The 18,164-nt window shown below is 39.7% G+C and overlaps 1 pseudogene; it reads right to left on the bottom strand.

Moving 5' to 3' along the window:
• Window positions 1-17,122: 17,122 nt before the first annotated feature.
• Window positions 17,123-17,744, bottom strand: LOC100053131 (thioredoxin reductase-like selenoprotein T; annotated as a pseudogene).
• Window positions 17,745-18,164: the final 420 nt, after the last annotated feature.

An 18,164-nucleotide genomic window follows, 5' to 3' on the forward strand; every position in this document is an offset into this window, starting at 1 on the left:
TTATACAGAATAACAAAAGACTGAATAGTCAAAAGAAATCCTGAGAAAAGAAGACCAAATCTGGAGGTATCACATGCTCTGATTTCAAAATACACTACAAAGTTATTCAATTGAAACAGCATGGGGAACTGGCAGAAAAGTAGACACAAAGATCAATGGAACAGAATTGAGAGTCCAGAATGAAACCCACACATTTATGAATAGCTAATATTTGATGAGGGAGCCAAGAACATACAATGGAGAAAGGAAAGTTTCTTCCATAACTGGTATTGGGAAAACGGGACAGCCACATGCAAAAGAATGAAAGTAGATCATTATCTTACACCATGCACAAAAATTAACTCAAAATGGAGTAAAGATTTGAATGTAAGACCTGAAACCAAAAAATGCCTAGAAGAAAACAGGGGCAGTACACTCTTTTACATTGGTCATAGTAGCATGTTTTTGAATATCATGTCTTCTCAGGCAAGGGAAACAAAGGAAAACTATTTATTTATTTATTTTGAGGAAGACTATCCCTGAGCTAACATCTGCTGCCAATCATCCTCATTTTTGCTGAGGAAGAGTGGCCCTGTGCCAATATCTGTGCCCATCTTCCTATACTTTATATATGGGATGCCCGCCACAGCATGGTTTGACAATCAGTGCATAGGTCAGCATCCAGGATCTGAACCGGTGAACCCGGGGCTGCAAAAGCAGAACGTGCAAACTTAACCGCTGTACCACTGGGTCAGCCCCAAGAAAACAATTTAAAATTTGGACTAAATCAAACTAAAAATCTTCTGCATGGTGAAGGAAACCATCAACAAAAGACAACCTACCAACTAGGAGAAAATATTTGCAAATCATATATCCAATAATGGATTAGTATCCAAAATATGTAAATAACTCAAACAACAAAAAAGCTAACAACCCAATCAAAAAGTGATCAGAGGATATGAATAAATGCTTTTCCGACGAAGATGTACAGATGGACAACAGGCACATGAAAAGATGTTCAACATCACTAACTATCAGGGAAATACAAATGAAAATTACAATGTGATATCACCTCATGCCCATTAGAATGGCTATTGTTAAAAAGACAAGAAACAACAAGTGTTGGAGAGAAGATGCAGAGAAAAGGGAACTCTCATACATTGCTGGTAGGAACACAAATTGGAGAAGCCACTACAGAAAACAGTATGGAGATTTCTCAAAAAATTAAAAATAGAAATAGGATGTGATCCAGCTATTCTACTTCTGAGTATTTAAAGAACACATAAACGCTAATTTGAAAAGATATATGTTCCCCTATGTTCATTGCAGCATTATTCACAATAGCCAAGAATGGAAGCAACCTAGGTGCCCATCAAGGGATGAATGGATAAAGAAGATGTGGTATATATACACAATGGAACACAAATATAGTATATATACTCAGCCATAAAAAAACCACGAAATCTTGCCATTTGTGACAATGTTGATGGACCTTGAGTGTATTATGCTAAGTGAAATAAGTCATCTGGAGAAAGATAATTACTGTATGACTTCACTCATATGCGGAAGATAAACAAATGAACAAATACATAGATACAGAGAACAGACTAGTGGTTACCAAGAGGAAGGGGGTGGGGTGAGGGTGAAAGGAGTAAAGGGGCACATATGTGTGGGGATGAATGGCAACTAGACTTTTAGTGTTGAAAACGATGCAGTCTATAGAGAAGTTGAAATATAATGCTATACACCTGAAATTTGTGTAGTGTTATAAATCAGTGTGACTCAATTTAAAAAATGCTATTTGTCAGTATTATTGGCTCCTCTATTTTTATAGGATTTTTACCCTTCATTTACAATCCAAATGGTACCACGTTTTCTGTGCCTACCAGGTCCTCTTAATTAGTTGGATATGTTGGTAAATGTTTAAAAACTGGCTGTCTGAACAAGTGCATATGTACGTGTATGTGTATTTTGTGCTGTTTGCAATGGAATAGCTGCAGACACAACATATTCTGAAACTTAATCTGCATTACTAACTTTTCTCCATTACTTTCTTTAGTCTACACAAGGGTCAGCCAACTTTTACTGTAAGGTGTCAGATCATAAATATTTTAGGTTTTGCAGGCCAAGCAGTCTCTGTTGTGATTACTCAGCGCTGCCACGGTAGCTCGAAAGGAGCCGTAGACAAAACATAAATCAATGGGCCTGAGTGTGTTCCAATTAAATGTTATTTACAAAAACAAGCGACAGGCTGGATTTGTGTCAAAACTTGTTCTAGGCTAGGAGTGAGAAAATTTTCTGTAAAGGGCCAGGTGGTAAATATATTAAGGTTTGTGGGCCACATAAGGTCTGTGTAGCATGTTCTTCTTTGTTTTTAGTTTATAAGCCTTTGAAAATGTAAAACTCATTCTTAGCTTGCAACCCAGATTGGACCCTTAGTTTGGCGATCCCTGGTGTAGACAATAAACAAAATGATAAATCACACCTTGATTTGTAGAATTTATCTATTTCTCTGGTGTAAATATTCTCAGGGCTGATTTTAAGCTATTAACGTGATGTCACTGAATCCAGAGATGGGATGAGATGCACAATAGTATACCATTATATATATTTCTACTATATAGATACAGTAATGCACGTAAATTATCTCAAGTGCATAGAAAATAATCAAATGCAGTAAAATGATTAGGAAATGACAAATTTTGAGTATTGCCTTTGTTTTAAAAATTATTTAATTATAATTAAATTTATTAAACAAATGTACACTATATTAATGATTATAATTAAATATAAATTGGATTCCAATTGAATTTATTAATAATAATATAAATCATATGATTTGAATTAAATTTAAATTTCATTATAATTATAAGCTAGAGGTAGCCTGGCTGATGGATAGATTCTTACTCACAGCCATAATGTCCCTGATCCTAGGACTCTGTGGGGTAGAGTGTGCTGGCACAGAGTTGAGGAAGAGCACAATTAGAGTGGTGGTCCCTGAGGGCCCAGAAACCGAGGGATCAACAGAGGGATCAGAACCCCAGGGGGAATTAGGGCAGCAATTATCATGTCCAGACAGGTAAATGGCAAGTGGTCTGGGGAAATTTTAGAAATGGGGAACACATCAATTGCTAGGCATGGATCTGATCCTAATAAGGGCTCAACAAATACTAATTATTATTATTATGTTATTAAATAGGGAGAGAACGAGAAGCTGAGACTGGAGCCCACGGTGCTTGTTCCACTGAATCAGAGGAAACTGCAGTTCCTGATGAGAATCTCATCTGTGGAATGCGAATATCAAGGGCCAAAGCCACCTAGGTTCCTTTGTGTGCATGAACAAACCAGCTACCCAGGGTGCAAATGAGGGATTAGCCTGTGTTTATACACAAATTAACAGGCAGTTTGTTCCATTCCAGCTCTAAGCAGGCAGTGCCAGCAGTGCGTGGCAGCAGCATACATTATAGCTCCAAGCTTTCCACCCACAACAATGCCTTGTCACAACAACATCAAGAAATTTGGCCTGGTGGATAGGATTGAATGCCAGACAAAGCCAAACAGTCTATCTCTGATTCCTTGACGTTCTTCTTTGTTCGTTCTTGGTCTCTGACAAGTTGCAGCTGAAAGGAAAGAATTAATCCCTAGCAAATCCTGCAACACAACTGTGTATGGGGAGGAGTACTCCTTTACTCAGATGCCAGTGAGAATGTCATTCCAAGGGCAGGGGGTTAAGTGAGAAGTGTCAGGCAGCCCTGAGGAGAAAGGACGGCTCCACTGAAACAGTAATCCGTTGTTATTCCAAGTATTGATGGGGGAGGCTGTGCAGTTATAGCAATATCTCTGGCCCAGGGGAAAGAGGTGAGCTGCAAGGAGAGGGAATAGGTGATATCAGAGAGAAAAAGTAAAGACAACAAAAGTGGCACCATGGACAAGCTGAGATACTAGATTTGGGGTGTTGTACAGTGACCATTGGCTTTAGAGGAACACACGGACAGGGCTTGGTCAGTACCTGTTCCCCAGGAGTGCCTGCTTGGTCCTGCAAGGCTGGAAGCAGGTGTCCTTGCATTGCATTTGTGATTACCTTACGTATGCTAATACAATTTTAGCAGACTGGAGTTTTCCTAGGGAAAAAAAAGTCAAATCTGCATAAACAATCCAGAAATTAAATAGAGATGTTAGTCTTTCTCTATAGCATTGTCGGTGAAATACTTACAAAGTGGATGGGGCAGAATGTTATTGCCTCAGAATAAAAGTTTTATCCAGGTGAGCTCGCTAGAATAAGCCAAGAGACACGGCATCTCTTCCTAAATGTGTTGGCTTGGGCCCCTGATTCCCTCTGCAAAACCACTGCACACTCTCATCTTCCTTCCCACCTGGGTGCGAGATGATTAAGCTGAGAATCTGGAAAACATCCCAGCAGTCTCCAGTTTAATCTCCCACAGGTGGTCAGTTACTAAGGCCTGTCTGTTCCACCACCTACATTTTATTCATATTTGTTGCCTTTGAGTCAACCAGATTGTCACTTCCCTCTCAAGTACTTGCTTCTCAGCTGAATTATTGCTGATCACCAGTCTCGTCTCACCTCCTCTTCCTCCCTCCTCCCACCTGTTGTCAGAGTGATCTCATGTGAACATTTGATCACTTGCTTGTCATCTGTAACTATACACTTAAATTCCTTGGTATGGTTCACAGGCACTTTGTTATCTAGTTTCTGCCAATAAGCATCCCCACTTTCACACCCTCTCTCAGTTTCCTTCCTCCCCGGCCCCCAGTTTGCATTTCAACAATACTGAATTGTCTGTAGATTCAGGTGCCTTTGTACCTGCTGGGTGTTTTTTGCTTTGAAAGCCCTTCCTTTGTGTTTCTCTCTCCTCTAGAAGTGGATTCCTGGTCTTAGAGACCAACACTAACAATGTTTCGCTCCCTCACTTCTTCTAACCCAGGCAGGGAGTCTTAAAACAGGCCATGCCTCATTTCTTTAAAGAAAAAGCAAGTACTGCCTCTGTACACAGGAATCCTAGGCTGGAAAAATACTGCTGATGATGCTTCCCTGGGGAGAAGTTAGGGAATTTTTAAAGGCAAAAACAAGGGAATTTCTTAACAAGAGAGGAAAAAAAATAGTGTTTTCATTTTTTAAAATACAAATGTGAAATCTGAGGCATAAATCACACTAATATTTATTAATTGCCTGTTTGATGATGACATTCTAAGAGAAGTGATGGAAGATGAAAGAGGAAAGGTCATTTTGAAGTCTGAATTTTATTCAGCGTAAAATGAGAAATTTTAAAAATTCTTGAATAATAGAGTAATGTACAGTATATTTTTACATTTTATTTAAAAATTTTCATGTAAAACTGTATTTCTTAATCGGATTTTGAGTTGCAGGAATTCTTTATATATTTGGGGTATCAATCTCTTGTCAGATACATGATTTGCAAATACTTGCTCCCATTTCTTAGGTTGCCATTTTATTCCTTTAGATAGTGTCCTTTGATGCACAAAAGTTTTTAATTTGGGGGCCAGCCCTGAGGCCGCGTGGTTAAGTTCGCGTGTTCTGCTTGGTGGTCCAGGGTTTTGCTGGTTAGGATCCTGGGCGCCGACATGGCACCGCTCATCAGGCCATGTTGAGGAGGCGTCCCACATGCCACAACTAGAAGGACTCACAACTAAAAATATGCAACTATGTACTGGGGGGATTTGGGGAGAAAAAAGCAGAAAACAAAATAAAAAGAAGATTGGTAACGGTTGTTAGCTCAGGTGCCAATCTTTAAAAAAAAAAATCAGTTGCTGAAAACACAGATCATCCATTTATAGCTTTAAAAAAAGTTTTTAATTTTGATGTAGTTGAATTTATCTTTTTTGTTTTATTTTGCTGAAGAAGATTCACCTTGGGTTAACGCTTGTTACCAATCTTCCTCTTTTTGCTTGGGGATGATTAGCCCTGTGCCAATCTTCCTCTATTTCGTATGTGGGACGCTGCCACAGCACGGCTGCCAATGAGTGGTGTAGTTCTGCACCCGGGAACTGAACCCTGGCTGCTAAAGCAGAGCATGCCAAACTTAACCACTAAGCCATGGGGCCGGCCCTCTTATCTTTTTTTAATTGCCTTTGCTTTTGATGTCAAAATCCAGTGTCATGAAGATTTTCCCTTATGTTTTCTTCTCAGAATTTTATAATTTTTGTCTAACATTTAGCTCTTTGATCCATTTTGAGTTAATCTTTGTGTATAGCGCAAGGTAAGGGTCAAAATTCATTTTTTTCTTTTACATGTGAATCTCCAGTTTTCCCAACACCATGTGTAGAAAACACTGTCTTTTCCCCACTGAATGGTCTTGGCAACCTTGTAGAAAACTATTTGATTATATATGCAAGGGTTTATTTCTGTGTTCTTTCTTCTATCTAATTGGTATATATGTCTGTATTTATGCCAGCACAGATGTTTTTTGATTACCTTGATGTGTACTAAGTTCTGAATGTTTTCATTTCTTGAAGAAGGGATATGAGTGATCTTATCTCTGAGATAACCAACTTAGATAAAACATCCCTAGTCAGCTACATGAATGCCACTATTTTAAACTGAGAGATAGAGATCCATACAGACAAAATGGGCAAGGTCACTAATGGGAATAGTCAGGCTGCAGAGACATGTAAAGGAAGCCACACTTGAGCTGTGTCGGCTCTCACAGAGAGCCGTGTTCTCACAGAGAGCTGTGTTCTCAGTGAGAGCCGTGTTCTCAGCTCTGCTGGCCTCAAACAAAAGAGGCCTTTTACGCATGTGTTCTGGCCAACAGTCAGGAGACCTGTCTTTTCTGGGACCAACTGTCTTCTGATTTGTGTATTGTACATCATAATGAGGCAGAGACAGGTACATCAAAGGAATTGGCACCACACAAAAGCTAGAGATTGCTGATGCTGCTCTGGCCTCACTCTGAAGAGGGGTGGTGTCAATCACCCCAACAGTCCTTGACACCAGAGCGGCACAGTTTGTCTGGTGAAAAGGGCAGAGACCAAGACTAGCCTGTAACTCAGAGCCAAGGCCCAGGGAATTTCCCCAAGAAGCCAAGAGTGAAGGGATTTCTCTGTGTCAACCTCCTTCAGGGAGAGAGTTCCAGGTGGAATTCAGTTACAAACCCTGCCCTGGATCAGGTCTGCAATCTCATCATAATTTTCTTTGGCTACATTTGGGATACTAAAGGACAAATTATAAACCAAAGAGCTGGTAAGGGACTCCTGTCATATGTTCCCCTATAGGTCTTTCTTACAGAAAGAAGTTCAGAGTCCTTTGTTGGGTAACTTCCTGTCCTACAATGGTTTGGGTTAGAATTCCAACCTGATCCCCTGAGGGGAAAAAATCATTACAAGGCTGGTAGCTTTTTCAGAAACTTTTTGGAGATTTTTGCTGAGGATCTTCCAAACGATGTCAATCAATGTTCTCTCTTCATATTGTTGACTAAGTGTCTGAGCACAATATCATAGAATCTGGAAATGTCAGCACTGGGAGGGAAAGTTCTAGTTTGATTTATATATTGTCTATGCCAGAAGACTAGTGATTAGAGAGAGGAGGCAACTCCCTCCAAGTCATGTGGCCTGCGGGTTACTGAGCTGGCAGTAGAAGCAGGCTCTCTGACTTGCCAGCTGTTTCTCTCACCACTGCCCACCACCACCTGCAATGAGTTTAATTCATAGTCACCAGTAAGATATAGGAGCAGCAGCTGCTTCCTTCAGGTACCAATCCTCAAGACTGGATGCATTCAGATGCCTCAGAGCCTTCTCAGGGGGCCTTGCCTTTAATACATCCTCAGAAATTGTCTGCAGATTGACTGAGTAACTAAGCCACTTAATTAAACACTCAAGTGATTAAGCAACATAATTAATTATGTTGGTGTTATCTAAACTCTGCCCCCCTGCCGGGACTCCTATAGCCCCTAATAATAGGAAGAATGCTGGCCTCTATACTTGAGACAGCGTAAGACAATGTGGCTACTGCACAAATACACTGCCTACAGTGTACATGCACTGTGTATGGAACTACGGTGGAAAGCCACTCTCGCCTTTGGGTCCTTCAGCCCTTCCACTCTGAACCCTTCTTTACTCAACTCCCTTCTTCTCACCCCTCCTTCCTTACCTCTTCTACCAGCCTTTTGAGGTTGGTGTCCTCAGATGTCTCTTGACAATACCAGCTTTCACAAAGCACGCTCATCTGAGTTTACTCTCTCTGGCCCGCACACTTCTGACCAGAGTTCCCTTCACCCTGCCCCGGCTCAGTGAGTCTGATCTCTGCTCTCTGGATCTCTCACTTCCCCTCATAGACTATCTGTCATGACATTGGATGGATGGTGCACCTAATGTTATGCGAGTAATTACCCCATCCCAACAAAACACAGCAAAGCCAACATATCCTAACAGGGTCTTATTATGCTGTACTAAAAACTGTTACTAGATTAGAGGTATTTTGGGTATCTGAGGGGGTTTTGGGAGGGGCTGTTCTGGGGAAAGACTTTAAGGACTTCCTAAGAACCCACTTTCTCTGTCAGCCCTGCTCTGTCTGTGCATGAACCATCTAGGAGTGGACTGAAAGTGTGGGCCATTGAGAATGTTCAGGTGGTGGTCATTTATAAAATCTTACATTGATTCTCAACTTTAGCTGCACGTTACAATCAGCTGGAGAATTTCACAAATACCAGATCTCAGGTCAATAAAATCAGAAACTCTGATGGTGAGACACAAGTATCAATATTTTTAAAGGTTTCCTAGGTGATGACGATATGCAACCAAGATGGGAAGTAGTGTTTGAAATTCCCAATAACTGAAAAGAAAGAGCAAGAGAATGAGAAAAATGTCAATAATGCAATTGCCATGCACAGAACAAACCCTGGGCCCTGTGCACTTTACTTATTTAACATTCATAACATACTGTTATTTTATTTAATATTCATAACAACATTATGAGATTGGTAATAGTATCCTTATTTTAGAGATGAGGAAACTGAGGATCAAAGAGGTTAAATAAGTTAGCCAAGGGTGTACAACTCGCAAGAGGCCGAGCTCAGTCAACAACAACAATGACAACAATCGTTGGTCTGTTTGATTCCAAAGACAGTGCAGTCCTGATCCCGTCTCCCTCCCTGTTCCCTCTCCCTTCTCCTCAGTCTGCTGCTGTTGAAGAATGTCTGTAGGATAGGACACACCACGGCAGTAGGAAGTTGGCTGATAAAACTCCTCAGCTGTAAGCCATGTGCTACCATTCACGCAAAGAACGAACGACTCAGAGGGCAAAACCCAGAGCTCAGAGGACAGAGCTGAGGCCCAGGAGGACTATCCCAGGCTTGAATCTACTCGCGGGGCTCCCTCTTAGTTTGCCTGGCTGGATTTAAAAACTGCTCTGTCCAGTTAACTTGCATTTGCCTTCAATTTCCTGCCCCCGCCCCCATTTCATCTGGAATGTCCACACCTGACACCATAACCATTGTGTGTCAGAAGTATTTGGGAAAGATGACTTGTCTCTTTAGCTTCACAAGCCCACACATGGAGAGGAGGGGCTCTTAATGGGGTCCATTTAGAAGTCTCATTCATACCTGATTTAGATGATGAGATTTTGGACTTTTGAGCTGATGAGGTTTAGATGAGATTTCTGAACTTTAATACCATAGTGAGATGAGATCCTTACGAACTTGGGAGGTTGCAAATGTATTTTTCATATTGGAGGGACAGGAGTTATAGAGGCCACAGGACTGTATGTGGTAGGCAGAATACTAAGATATTATCATTATTTCTGCCCCTTGGTGTTCCTCCCATGATTATGTCCTAACACATGGCAAAGGGATTTTACATGTGTAATTAAGGTTAATGATCAGTTAAAATTAAAATATGGGGATTCTCTGGGTCAGCCCAACCTAATCACGTGAACCCTTTGAAAGAATAATGTTCTTTCCAGTAAGAGAGGCTCTCTGTTGCTGAGATAGAGGGAACCACAGGGTGAGGAGTGACCTGTGGGAGCTGACAGCAGGCCTCAATCTGACAAATTTGTGAAATTTTACAATCACAGAAAATTATAATAACTAAATTAATATAGCAAAAGGTATATTAAGAGCTGTTTGTTGTCACTGTAGCAGGTACAGGGAGGCTGAAGTGAGGGTGGCGAAAGAAAAATCATCTGGCAACCCAACTTCACCGTAAGCATGGTGACCCTAGAGGCATCTGAAGCTGGTAGTGAACCAAAGCTAACCAGAGTACCACCAACTTTGAACTAGATTGACTAAATTCTCCACTTTAGCGGCCTAGTAGAGACACTCTCATTTCTAGGACTCTGTACTATTTACCTCAGGCTCCTTGAGCTACATGTGATGTTCAGTAATCAATCGGAAATTATGAGACCAACAAAAATCAAGGAAAAATAATTCACTCTCAAGAGACAAAGCTCTTGACACAACCAGACTCAGAAGTGACTTATCAGAGAGGGAATCCAAAATAACTATGCTTAATATATTAGAAGCTCATGAACAGATGGGGAATATGAATTGAGATATAGAAACTGTGAGTCAAATGGAGAAAAAAATAAAACACATTTACAAAGATGAAATATTCCTTCAACAGACTCAGCAGTGGACTTATCAGCTGAGGAAAAAACAAATAAACTTGAATATAGGTGAATAGAATTTACCCAGAATGAAACACACAGAGATAAAAAGAAGGAAAAAAAAAAAGAAGAAAAAAGGGAAAGAGAAAAACAGTATCAAAGAGCAGTGAGAGAATGTCAAATATCTAGCATATGTATAATTGGAATCCCAAAGGAGAAGAGAGAAATAGGGGAGAAGGAATATTTAAAGAGATAATAGCTGTGAATTTTCCCAAAATAACAAAATGCATTCATTAAACCTGAAACTGTGAAGTTCACAGAAACCTAACTAGGATAAAACTCACAAAGAAAAAAGGGAAGAGAGAGAGAGAGAATTGAAAGACTGCCTAAATACATCATATTTAAATTGTTTAAAATCAAAGATAAAGAGAAAAATTTCGAGACACCCAGAAAGAAGATTCGTTGCATGCAGAGAAATGAGAAATTATAGCTATCTTCTCATCAGCAACTATATACAACAGGACAGTAGGAAATAAGAAGGCCTGAAGAAGTTGATTTTTCCTGAGTATTCAAGTGAGATGAGTGTTCTCGATGTCATGGATAGTAACAAATATTAAACAAAAATCTGAAAGGTAGGTTGACAGAACCAAAGGCTTGGAAGCAGAGAGATGAGATCAAAAAAAAGGAGAGATAACAACTGTTGGCAAGGATGCAGAGATAAAGGAAACTTTGTGTGTTCCACACTGGTGGAAATGTAAATTGGTAAAGTCATTATGGAAAACAGCATGGAGGTTCCTCAAAAAATTAAAAATAGAGCTACCATATGGTCCAGCCATCCCACTTCTAGGTATATATCTGAAGGAAATGAAATCACTAACTGGAAAAGATATATGCACCCCTGTGTTCATTGAAGCATTATTCATCATAGCCATGACATGGAAACAACCTAAACGTTCACTGACAGATGACTGGATGAAGAAAATGTGATATACGTGTATATATATTGGAATATTATTCAGCCATAATCAAGAAGGAAATCCTCCTATTTGCAACAACGTGGACATTAGATCTGGAGATCTAAGATTAGCATGGTGACTATAGTTAACAATATTTATTGTATGTTTGAAATTTGCTAAGAGAGTAGATCTTAAATGTTCTCACTGCACACACACACACACAAAATATAATTATGTGAGGTGATGGATGTGTTATTGTGGCAATAATTTGCAATATATACCTGTATCAAATCATTATGTTGTACACCTTAAGCTTACACAATGTTTTATGTCAATTATATCTCAACAAAGCCAGAAAGAAAAGAATACAGAACAGAAGAAAATACAGTTAATACAGAGGAAAACAGGTTTTGGTCGCCTAGTAATCTATATTAGATACTGTAGTTCTTAGGTTCACGTGGGGCTTTCTACTTCCTCCCCAAGTCTAAATTCGGAAGCCAGAATGCCTATAAATACCAGAGGCAGACTGTGAAAACAATAACAAATCAACAAGCCGCTGCCTACAGAAAGGGCCTGGTTGGCTTGTTGTACCTACAAATTGCAGACATATCAGAGATACAGCAGGAGGGCCTCTGCTTGTCAGTTTGGAGCCATTTCCCAGATGTGCTTTTCAAGAAGCGACAGAAAGCACAAAAATGCCCTGCTGGGAGTCCAAAGAATGGTCTGGATTCTGATCAGTGGGAACAGCTATGTCTTTTCCTAGTAATGGATTCGATCAAGGGATGAAGAGAGTCAGGGAGATCGGCAGAAGAAAGAGGAGCATTCTCCTCCCAGAATAGTGTTCTTGGCTGGAATTACTCTTTTTGATTGATTGGTGTCAAGTGTTAGTGAGTTCTGCTGATCCTCTGCTGTGTGCACCTTTCTGTTTTGCCTCACCTCATTTAAGTTGGATAAAAGATATCCATGAATTAGAACAGTTACTGCTCTCTGAAGAAAGTGCCTGGTCTTTGCATATGCAAATACTCAAGTTCACTTTCAAGTCAAGTCTCTATCCATTGGTTCCTACGGGGCCTTGCATATTTCATCATGCTCTAAAAATTGTTGACTGCTTGCATTTTTTTATGTGCTGGAACTGTCTTATGACCGTCTGCTTAGCTCTTTAGTTCTCTCTCTAGTCTGAGTTTTTGGTCTCTGTGTTGAGTCTCTGTATGAATGAGGGATATTCGAGGTAGGGCTGCAAATTAGAAGGAACTCCTTTTTTTGAAAAAAATACTTCTGGATGATGCCTGAGCAGAGAATTAATCCAGACCCTCCTTGAGTAGAGCCATAACACATCCTGTGTAACACCATAAAGCATCATCTCTCAGGACCCCAAAAGTAAAGGGGCATTAACAATTAGTCTATGCAGGCCCACTCTGGCCCGTAAGTACTGATGACACAGAGTTGGGAATGAAAGTCACATGCAGGCAAGTGTGATGTAGTATGAATTAGAGATTTGAATGAAGTAGAAGAGAGGCTAAAGAAAGAGGGATGGATCCTGTCTGAGAATTCAGAGTAGCCATCAGTTTTCCATATTTCCTGTACCTCAGGTTAATGGTGGTGGCTGGGCAGCCACCCAGCCATTTCTGTGTGGTACAAAAGATAGAAAATTGCTTAAAGCTGAGTTGCATGTCTCCAATCTAAACTTCTCCAAAGCAGCTGTTCAAGGAAAATGTGGACGTGGGTCCTGGTGAGAGAGGCTGACATAGAATCCAAGCCATGGAAGTCAATACTTTACTTTGCTCAGAGATTATCTGTGTTTTGACTTTAATATTTTATGTATGTAGTGAAAGATGAGGTGATGGGGTGTACAAAGGAAATCTCTCCAAGAGTACTAGGTGACAGGCCGCTGAGAAGTTATGCAAGACTGTCTCTGTTTCAACGCCCATGGAAATAAAAGCAGTGAAAAAAATCTCTTTTCAAGAAAGCACAGACTTTCCTCCTCTAAGATGATTGTCCACTTTATCCTTGCTCCTCTGTACTTTGTCTGTGCTGCACAACATGAAACATTTTAATGTAGCCTGGCTGTTCTGCATAAAGCATTTTTGGAGCCCCAGGAGAATCTCAGCCAGCTCATGAGTTTCTGAGAGTTGCCTGTCCCCACTGGGCCATTCTGGAGTGGTTCTAGGGGTTGCCACCAGCTATCATTGTTGAAATGGAAACATTTTACAATGTGCCTACACTGGGCAAAAAGGCTAAGAAAAAAAGCCAAAATCATTTGGAGGAAGACATAGGGAAGTTAACAAAGTAAAAGAAACAGAAATAGGAGTTTGTGCCTGGTGTCATACATTAGCATGTAATTAACTTTAGGAAATACTCTAAGTATTGAGTATTGATTCTCAAAGAGTTTGGAATGTATTTAAGAACATAAAGTCTAATATCTTACTCGTAATAAGTGTAAAGACGAGTTTCAAAATAGGCCAGAGTCTAAGGAAATTTTTTAGGGCCTCTGCTCTTCTCCTTCTATTTGCATTCAATTTATTTTCAGTTGATCTCATCTCTCTGCTTCCAAGCCTTTGGTTCTGTGAACCTACCTTTCAGATTTTTGTTTAATATTTGTTACTATCTGTGACATTGAGAACGCTCATCTCACTTAAATACTCAGGAAAAATCAACTTCTTCAGGCCTTCTTATTTCCTACTGTCCTGGTGTATATAGTTGCTGATGAGAAGATAGCTATAATTTCTCATTTCTGTGGCCATCTAATAGGTGTGAGGTGGTATCTCATTGTGGTTTTGATTTGCATTTCCTTGATGATTAACCATGTTGTGCATCTTTTCATATACCTGTTGACCATTTGTATATCTTCTTTGGAAAAATGTCTATTTAGGTCCTCTGTCCTTTTCTAAATCAGATTTTTTTTTTTTTTTTTTTGCTATTGAGTTGTATGAATTCCTTATATATTTTGAATATTAACCTATCATCTGATATATTATTTGAAAATATTTTCTTTCATTCCATAGGTTGCCTCTTCATTCTGGTGACGTTTCTTTTGCTGTGCACAGCTTTTCGGTTTGATGTAGTCCTACTTGTTTATTTTTACTTTTGTTGCTTGTGCTTTTGGTATCATCTCCAAAAATATCATTGCTGAGACCAATATCAAGGAGACTTTTCCCAATATTTTCTTCTAGGAGTTTTATGGTTTCTGGGCTTATATTTAAGTCTTTAATCCATTTTGAGTTATTTTTTGTGAGTGATGTCACATGGGGTCTGATTTCATCCTTTTGCATGTAAATATCCTTTTTCCAACACCGTTTATTGAAAAGACTATCTTTTCCTCATTGAGTGTTCTTTTTTTTTTAATTTTTTTTTTTAAAGACTGGTGCCTGAGCTAACATCTTTTGCCAATCTTTTCTTTCTTCTTCTTCCCACAGGGAGAACTGGGGGCAGTACATAGTTGTATATTCTAGTTGTAGGTCCTTCTGACTGCTGTGTGGGATGCTGCCTCAGCATGGCCTGATGAGCAGTGCCATGTCCGTGGCCAGAATCTGAACTGGTGAAACCCTGGGCTGCCGAAGCTGAGTGCACGAACTTAACCACTTGGCCATGGGGCCAGCCCCCTCATTGAGTATTCTTTATTTTATTCTTTCTTTCTTTCTTTATTAATTTTTTGAGAAAGATTAGCCCTGAGCTAGCTACTGCCAATCCTCCTCTTTTTTTTTTTTTGCTGAGGAAGACTGGCCCTGAGCTAACATCCATGCCCATCTTCCTCTACTTTATATGTGGGATGGCTACCCACAGCAGGGCTTTTGCCAAGCGGTGCCATGTCCGCACCCGGGATCCGAACTGGCAAACCCCGGGCCGGCGTGAAGCGGAGCGTGGAAACTTAACCACTGTGCCACCGGGCCAGCCTCCTCATTGAGTATTCTTGACTCTCTTGTCAGACATGACTTGACTGCTATGCATGAATTTATTTTGGGCTCTCTATGCTATTTTTGGGGGATGTATGTCTGTTTTTCTGCCAGTATTATACTGTTTTAATATGGCTTTGTAGTGCAGATTGAAATCAGGAAGTGTGATGCCTCTAGCTTTATTTTGCTTTTTCAAGACTGCTTTTGCTAGTCAGGGTCTTTTGTGGATCCATACAACTTTAGGATTATTTTCTTCTATTTCTGTAAAAAATTCCATTGGCGTTTTCATGGAGACTGCATGGAATCTGCATCTTTGAGTAGAATGGACATTTTAATAATATTAAGTCTTCTGGCCCACAAATATGGAATATCTTTCCATTTATTTATATCTCCTTAAATTTCTTAAATCAAAGTCTTGTATTTTCAGTGTATAGATCTCTCACTCTCCTTGGTGAAATCCTAAGTATTTTATTCTTTTTGATGCTTTTATAAATGGTATTATTTTCTTTATTTCACCTTCAGATATTTCACTGTTAATATATTGAAATACAACTGATTCTTGATGTTGATTTTGTATCCTGCAGCCTCACGGGATTCATTTATTAGTTCTCACAGTTTTATGGTGGAGTCTTCTGGGTTTTCTCTGTATAAGATCATGCCATCTGTGAACAGAGTTAATTTCACTTCTTCCTTTCCAATTTGGTTGCTTTTTATTTCTTTTACTTGCTCACTGCTCTGACTAGGACCTCCAGGTCTATGTTGAATAGGAGTTGTGAGAGCGAAAACCCATGTCTTGTTCTTGATCTTAGAGGAAAAACTTTTAGCTTTTCACTGTTGAGTCTGACATTAGTTGTGGGTTTGTCATATATGTCCTTTAGGTTGAGTTTTGTTCCTTCTATGCCCAATTTGTTGAGCGCTTTTATCATGTAAGAGTGTTGAATTTTGTCAGATGACTTTTCTGCATCTATTGAGAAGATCATATGATTTTTTAATAAATTCACACTTTTTATTTAACTTACATCTGCTTAGTTTTTTATTGACTTAAGTATAAAGGCCCAATTAATGAATCCATTAGATTGGTCAAGGTAAGAAATGGACTACATAAAGGATTTAAAAAGCAATTGGTCTTTTAGTAATTCTCTAGTAATACACACACGCACACACACACACACACAAACTGGTAGAGTACTCTGGATATAAGATTTCCCCCCATAATCTTATATAATGCACTGTTCACAATCTGCAGTATTTTGAAAACTATATAAACTGGACATGACCAAATTAGAGATGTCTGGTAAACTCTTATAAAGTATTTTGGGAACTTCACTTGTATTCCCCAGATGACTGATTTTAAACTATAAAAAAGGAGAATTCATATAAAAGCACAACAGATTTAACAGACATCTTTGAAAAAAATCAAATTGTAACTTAGTTTTCTACTTTTGAAAATATGACTAAGAAAAAAGGTACAAGTCTCAATGTCTACATTTTTAAAAAACTATTAACTGAGTGGATTTTGGGAAGGAAAAAAAAGCTATACAATATTATTGCACTCCACGAATGTGCAGACTTCCAAAGTGATTTCTGAAAAACTGTCTTGCATTGAGGTTTTCCAGGAGGTACAACGAGCCTGCCAAGCAAGCATCTGGTCTGTACTAACAGCTTGCTGTCTTCAGTGCAGGTCTTCATAATGTCAGTCACGCTGCTCTTGCAAAAATCCCTCAATGTACAAGGGTTTTCAGTGCTGATAGGTGGGGCTGTGATCGATGATGTGGGATTGGATCCATATGCACACTGAGCTTCATTTCATTGTCAAGAATTTGAACAAGCTGTTGCATGGATGACAGGTGACCAGATTCCAGCTTAGACCACACAGGTACATCATTCAAAGGTATCTAAATGCACCTGTTGACACACACTGGTCCTCAGTCATGTTGCTCAAGAAGAAGACCATCATACACCCATAGATCTTGTTTTCTTGGCCCCACTGCCAGATGCTAGGAGCTTGCATAGCTAAGAAAGCAAAAGGATCCTTGCCAACAATTATTAAGCCTATTATTACTAGTTTGAAGACTGACAGGAAAGATGCTATGCATCTATATATTGGTTGAGGGAGGTAATTCTCCCCTTCAATGTGGATGTCTAGGTACCGCTGGCTAATAACCTGCATGTACTCCTCAAACACCCACACATAACCTCAGGAAACACAAATCTGGAACTTGAGCAGCAGCCCCATGTCGTACTGCATCTTTAATCTCTTGCCGGGCAAGCCGGCCAGGTTGCCCGCTGCAGCGGTCGGAGCACAGCCGACACCATCACCAGGAGAAGCAGCAGGGACCTCATGGCCACGGAGCTGCCTCCGCCACCCTCAGACGGAGACTCATCATATGCTTTTTATCCTTCATTCTATTAGTGTGGTGTATCAGTTTTATTGATTTGTGTATGCTGAACCATCCTTGCATCCTGTGGCTAAATCTCACTTGGTCACAGTGTATGATCCTTTTAACGTGTTGTTGAATTTGGTTTGATAGAAGTTTTTTGAGAATGTTTACATCTATAATCATCAGGGATTTGGGCTTGTGCTTTTCTGATAGTGCCCTTATTGGCTTTGGTATCAGGGTAATGTTGGCCTCGTAAAATGAGTATGGGAATGTTCCCCCTGCTTCATTATTTTGGAAGAGATTGTGAAGCATTTGTGTATGTTTTTATTTAAATGTTTGGTTGAATTCACCAGTGAAACCATCTGGTCCTGCGATTTTCTTT

The sequence above is a fragment of the Equus caballus genome, chromosome 18 (genome assembly GCF_041296265.1).
Source record: "Equus caballus isolate H_3958 breed thoroughbred chromosome 18, TB-T2T, whole genome shotgun sequence".
Classification (NCBI taxonomy): Eukaryota; Metazoa; Chordata; class Mammalia; order Perissodactyla; family Equidae; genus Equus; species Equus caballus.